Here is a 6,675-nt window from a genome sequence, read left to right as displayed (position 1 = left end):
TCAGTATGTCGATGACCTCCTGCTGGGACACCCCATGGCAGTCGGGTGAGCCAAGGGAATGGATACCCTGCTCTGGCACCTGGAGGACTGTGGGTATAACGTGTCCAAGAAGAAAGCTCAGATCTGCAGACAGCAGGGACATTACCTGGGATTTACTATCCAACAGGGGGAGTGCAGCCTGGGATCAGAAAGAAAGCAGGTCATTTGCAACCTACTGGAGCCTAAGACCAGAAGGCAGGTGAGAGAATTCTTAGGAACTGTGGAGTTCTGCAGGTTATGGATCCCAACTTTGCAGTACTGGCCAAGCCCCTGTATGGAGTCACAAAGGGGCGTGACAGTTAATCTTTCGAATGGCACTCCCAACAGCAACGAGCTTTCCATGAGTTAAAAGAGAAACTCATGTGGGCCCCAGCCCTGGGGCTGCCTGACCTGACAAAGTCATTTACACTATATGTGTCAGAGAGAGAAAAGATGGCGGTTGGAGTTTTGACCCAGACTGTGGGGCCCTGGCGAGGCCAGTGGCCTACCTCTCTAAACAATTAGAGGAGGTTTCCAAAGGTTGGCCCCCGTGTTTGAGGGCCTTGGCAGCAACTGCCCTGCTAGAACAAGAAGCAGATAAACTAACTCTTGGGCAAAACCTGAACATAAAGGCCCCCCATGCTGTGGTGACTTTAATGAATACCAATGGACATAATTGGCTAATGAATGCTAGACTAACTAGATACCAAAGCTTACTCTGTGAGAATCCCTGCATAACCATTGAAGTTCGCAACACCTTGAACCCCACCACCTTACTCCCAGTATCAGAGAGCCCTGTCAAGCATAACTATGTAGAGGTGTTGGACTCAGTTTATTCTAGCAGGCCTGACCTCTGATACCATCCTTGGACATCAGCAGACTGGAAACTGTGCGAGGACGGGAGCAGCTTCATCAAGCCACAAGGAGAGAGGTGTGTGGGATGTGCAGTGGTAACATTGGATGCTGTAATTGAGGCCAAATCATTTCCCCAGGGTAGTTCAGCCCAGAAGACCAAACTCATTGCTTTAATTCGGGCCTTAGAGCTAAATGAAGGTAAGACGGTAAACATTTACACTGACTCTCGGTATGCCTTCTTAACCCTCCAAGTGCATAGGGAGTTATATAAAGAAAAGCCTGTTGAGCTCTTGGGGAAAAGACATAAAGTATCATTGAGAGGTCCTGCAATTATTAGAGGCAGTGTGGAAGCCCCAAAAGGTGGCAGTCATGCACTGCAGAGGACACCAGTGAGCTTCCACCTTGATTGCATTGGGGAAGTCCCAAGCTGACTCAGAGACTCTAAAAGCAGTATCCACCCCCTACCGGGCATCAGTCACAGCCTCCCTGCTCCCTCAGTCACCTGACCTTGTACCTACTTATTCCAAAGAAGAGAAGGACTTTCTCCAGGCAAAGGGAGGGCAGGTGATAGAAAAGGGATGGATCTGGTTATCGGACGGAAGAATAGCTGTGCCGCAGCTGCTAGGAGCCGCAGTCATACTGACTGTGCATAAGACCACCCACCTAGGCCAAGAGTCACTTGAAAAGTTGTTGGGCTGGTACTTCTACATCTCACATCTGTCAACCCTTTCCAAAATGGTGGCACAGCAGTGTGTCATCTGCCAGCAGCACAATGCTAGGCAAGGTCCAACAGTGCTGCCCGGCTCACAAGCTTATGGAGCAGCCTTCTTCGAAGATCTCCGAGTAGACTTCACCGAGATGCCCAAATGTGGAGGTAACAAGTATTTGCTAGTTCTAGTGTGTACATACTCTGGGTGGGTGGAGGCCTATCCAACACGGACTGAGAAAGCTCATGAAGTAACCTGTGTGCTTCTCTGAGATCTCATCCCTAGGTTTGGACTGCCTTTCTGAATTGGCTCAGACAATGGGCCAGTGTTTGTGGCTGACTTGGTACAGAAGACAGCAAAGGTATTGAGGATCACATGGAAACTACATACTGCTTACCGACCACAGAGTTCCAGAAAGGTGGAGTGGATGAATCGGACTATCAAAAATAGTTTAGGGAAAGTGTGTCAACAAACAGGATTAAAGTGGGTACAAGCTCTCCCTATGGTATTGTTTGAGATTAGATATACACCTTCTAAAAGAACAGGATATTCCCCTTATGAAATATTATATCATAGGCACCCTGCCATACTACGGCGACTCCCAGACACTCCTCGAGAGCTAGGTGAAATTGAGTTACAGTGACAGCTACAGGCTTTAAGGAAAATTACACAATTTCAGCCTGGGTAAATGAGAGATGCCCCTTTAGTTTATTATCTCAAGTTCACCCTTTCTCCTCAGGAGATCAGGTGTGGATCAAGCATTGGAATGTAGCCTCCTTGTGGCCACAGTGGAAAGGATCTGAGAGTGTTGTCTTGACCACTCCCACAGCTGTAAAGGTAGGGGGAATCCCAGCATGGATCCACCACAGCCACGTAAAACCTGCAGCACCTGAGACCTAGGAGGCGAGACTAAACCCTGACAACCCTGACAACACCTGCAAAGTGACTCTGAAGAAGATGACAAGCCCTGCTCCAGTCACCCTCAGAAGCTGACTGGTCCATACATGGCTGAAGCATGAGGATGGAGACACGACAAAGCTGGCACATGTGCCCATGCAGGTTTGGCATGGGTTTGATCCTGGATCCCTTTTTGGAAAATGGTTTCCAGCACTAGGAGGATTTAAAACTCTTTTAATAGAAATGATAATAGTGTTAGGAACCTGCATGTTGCTCCCCTGTATGTTACCCATATTTCTCCAGTTACTAAGAGGCTTCATTACCACCTTAGTTCCACCTTAGTTCATAAAAAAGCAGTATCCACCAGCTGTCTCACAGGAGGACCTGGGTAGTGAAGATGAGAGTGGGAACTCCCTAGTGAGTAAGGTTCTCAAAGCGGGGAATGAGGAGAGAGGCCATTTCTCCTACTGTCTCCTGTCTCTGAAAAGAAGGAGAAGCTGAAAAACCTGAGGCTAAAGATTAACCCCTCACTGTAACCACATGTGCTCTTAATCTATCATGACCCTTTCATGTGGACCCCTTAGAGCTGTAAGCCTTTAAAGGGGCCAGGAACTCTTTCTTTGGAGAGCTCCGTTCTTAAGATGCAAGTCTGTTGATGATCCCAGCTGAATAAAGCCTCTTCCTTCTTTAATCTGGTGTCTGAGGGGTTTTGTCTGTGGCTCGTCCTGTTACAAGGGCGCTGAAGGAAAACACTGCCAACCAAGAATTCTGTATCCAGAAAATATGTTTTCAAAAAGAGAGAAGTATTACAGCTCTTTAGAATTTGTCTAGCAGGTTTTCTGGTACCCTCCAGCATTAATTAATTAGTTAAAATTTAAAACATAGCCTTTTGACTAAGATCAAATGTCAAAAAGAAAGAGAAATTAAGACATTCTCAGATAAACAAAACCGAGAGAATTAATAAGTTTGTCTTAAGGAATACTAAAGGAAGTCTCTTGGGCCAAAGTCAATGAACACTAGTAACTCAAATCCACATTATACACAGAATTAAAGTAAGTGCAAAAACTTTTTAGTAGGTATAAAATGAAACCTACAAATAATAAAAAGAATTAGCATAATTTTTCCTTCTCAATGGGGTTTAAAATATGGAAGCTGCCTTTGTAGGGTGAATTTGGGACTCTCAGTTTTCACTTCACCCACTTCCGTGTTGTTTGCATTTGTTAAAAGGAGATATTTTACTTTCCCAATTAAAATTATCTTCCTAATCTTTATAAACAATTATTTAATTCCAATAAATCTTCTCTATATTGCTTTACTAGTGAGTTCTATTAAAATTTTGAAGCATAGACAATTCCCCTACAATATAAAGTATCTCCAGGCACAGAGAAGACAGGGGTTTTGCAATGGTTTCTAGAATAGTGCAATTTTTATGCCAGAACCTAATATAACACAAAAACTATAGCCCGATTTTATTTGCGGTTATAGATGCAAAATTGCTAAAAATACTATTAACAAGTTGAATCCTTAGAGTGTTAAAAGAGTATCACTCCATGAAGGAGTTGGTTGTGATGTGGAACTATGAGGTACTTTTATGATATAACATAAATGTTTATGGTAATTTTATGGTACATTGTGAGACAGTGTTTTCATCTAGCATCATACTAGCAGGTCTACAGAGAAAAATCACAGAATTCTCTCAATCAAAAAGACAGTTCACTAACCCAACTCTCATCCCTAATAAACACTGTTAGTTATCTAGAGAAAGAAGAAAAGTGTCCCAATAGAGTCACTTCTTTGCCACACCCAGCCAACAGCAGCAGTGACAGAAGCCTGAAGAACTCCCTGCCACAGGCACAGGCACTCTGTCGTCCTGATTATTTAACCTTGGCACAGGCACACGCACTCTGTCATCCTGATTATTTAACCTTTTCCTAGAGTGTCCTGCCAATGGGATAGATGCAAAACAAATAAAAGCACTGGCTTCTGAAAAGTACACAGAAATGTCATTATTTTCAAACAACATGTTCCTGTATTTAAAATTTGATGTTGGTTGGGCATCTAACAGTATTATGACCAGAGGACTCAGACCACAGCTGCATCCCTGTGAGGCACAGACTCTCCAGGGCATGCGGGTCCCACGTGGGATGTGCACACTCAGGTAAGCTGCACAGACAAGGCTATCCTCAGCCCAGGGGAGCCAGAGGCCTGCTCTGAGTCTCCACACTGATGCTTCCTGTTCTCACCCCACCAAAGCCAAGGCTCAATTTCAGTCTGCGGGGAGCTGACTCTGCCCCTCTCAAACACTAGGAGAAGGAATCAGTAAGCAAGGAAACTTGTGGACCCCAATGGCTGTCTGTCTCGGCCAGGCCTGGCTGGGCCCACAATAGGAGAACAGAGTGCAGGGGTCTGGACAGCTCAGTTTTTACCCAGGGAATTGTCCCTGCCACCTCACACTGGCCACTGGAAACGAAAGACAGAAGGAGGGGATGTGCTAACCCACCCACGAGCCAGTTGAGTCTACATTGTCAGTTCTCATCTCGAGGGGTACAAAAAACCAGAGAGAAGCAAAGGCCCCTGAAGCTTCTAACAGAGGCCAATGCCCCTTCTTGGTTCAGGAGAGGTGCAGCGTTAGGTGCAGCACAACAAATGACTTGCTCATGTGGCTAACAAATTGTCAAGAGAAAAACTGGGTTACAATGCAATATATAGTATGGAGTCTCATTTTTGTATAAATACAAGTATAGAATGGCATAACTCAAAATCCACAAGTCATTTGGTTGCATTGTAAATAACTTTTATTTTCTTCATTTCTCATCATATTTTCTATTATACATATTCATTGCTTATATAAAAGTATAAAATTGCAACCTATGAATTAAGAACTTCTAGGCCGGGCACAGTGGCTCACGCCTGTAATCTCAGCACTTTGGGAGGCCGAGGCGGGTGGATCATGAGGTCAGGAGATGGAGACCATCCTGGCTAACATGGTGAAACCCCGTGTCTACTAAAAACTACAAAAAAAAAAAAAAAAAGTAGCTGGGCGTGGTGGCAGGTGCCTGTAGTCCCAGCTACTCGGGAGGCTGAAGCAGGAGAATGGCGTGAACCCAGGAGGTGGAGGTTACAGTGAGTCAAATTCGCGCCACTGCACTCCAGCCTGGGAGACAGAGTGAAGAGAGAGACTCCATCTCAAAAAAACACAAAAAAAAACTATATATTGCCAGTTAGAAGACAGAATGAAAAACATTCTCTTCATTCTAACCACACACACAAAAAAGCTCCACAAATTACCTACAGACTACCTTAATAGAAGGTGGAAGAGGGCCTGTATGAAGAAAATAATAAATACATGAAAGAAGAAACTAGTCAATGTTGAGCTCTACTGTGTCCCGGGATCAACAAAGACAAGATATCTTTAAAACCATCTTCCAAATTTACCCTAATGTAAAACAAATCCAATAAAACCCTAATGTAATTTTTTAAGAATTTAAATTTGTAATAATTCCAAAGAATAATTTTTTCTTGATTTTCTACAGCCAGAATATATAACTTTCTAAAAAATAAAAACAGAGATTAACTTTCACAGAATTGGTCCATTATTTCTTTCCTTTTATTTTTCTTTCATGGAATTTTCCAGTGAATTTGAGAAAGTGGAATAGAATTCCAATGTTGAATTTTCCTTCTGGCCCCACTCATGTGGCAGGTGGTGATTCAGGTACTATTGGGGGCTACTCAGACAAACCTCCTCATCAGACATCAAGAGGCTGTTGCACCAGGAGGGCTGGTACCCTCTCTAGAGGTGGTTGGCATGTGGTTGATCTTGTATTACATTAAACCCTACTCCAAACAAATTCATGGCAATATGGCTGGAGTTCCCCTTTGCCCAAAGGGCAGGACAGTCCCTCACCCCACGTTCTTAACTATGGGTTGGCAACATGTCCCTGGATGTGTTTACTGGCACACTGTCAGGTGCTAGCAACCAGGGTGTTGACATGGCCCAGCTCCGTCCTCACCTGGTCACTGGCTTGAACCCCTGGGGGCCACCACTGCGGGAATCAGCCTTCGAAACGACGGCCAAGAACAGCTAACAAACTAATAACTTGGGCTAGACTAGAAGGAAGAGGGCATTGGTTGGTGTGTCACCCTCCTGCTCGAAACACATTATAAAAAGCCCTGCGTTTCCACAGGATTGTCCTCCCAG

The 6,675-nt window shown here is 44.5% G+C and overlaps 1 pseudogene; it reads left to right on the top strand.

Moving 5' to 3' along the window:
• The first annotated feature begins 3,278 nt into the window (after window positions 1–3,278).
• LOC116272683 lies at window positions 3,279–3,327 on the top strand (annotated as a pseudogene).
• Window positions 3,328–6,675: the final 3,348 nt, after the last annotated feature.

This window comes from Papio anubis, unplaced genomic scaffold, assembly GCF_008728515.1.
Source record: "Papio anubis isolate 15944 unplaced genomic scaffold, Panubis1.0 scaffold1585, whole genome shotgun sequence".
Classification (NCBI taxonomy): domain Eukaryota; kingdom Metazoa; phylum Chordata; class Mammalia; order Primates; family Cercopithecidae; genus Papio; species Papio anubis.
The sequence above is the reverse complement of the archived record's forward strand: the minus strand, read 5'-3'. Positions and strand labels throughout refer to the sequence as shown.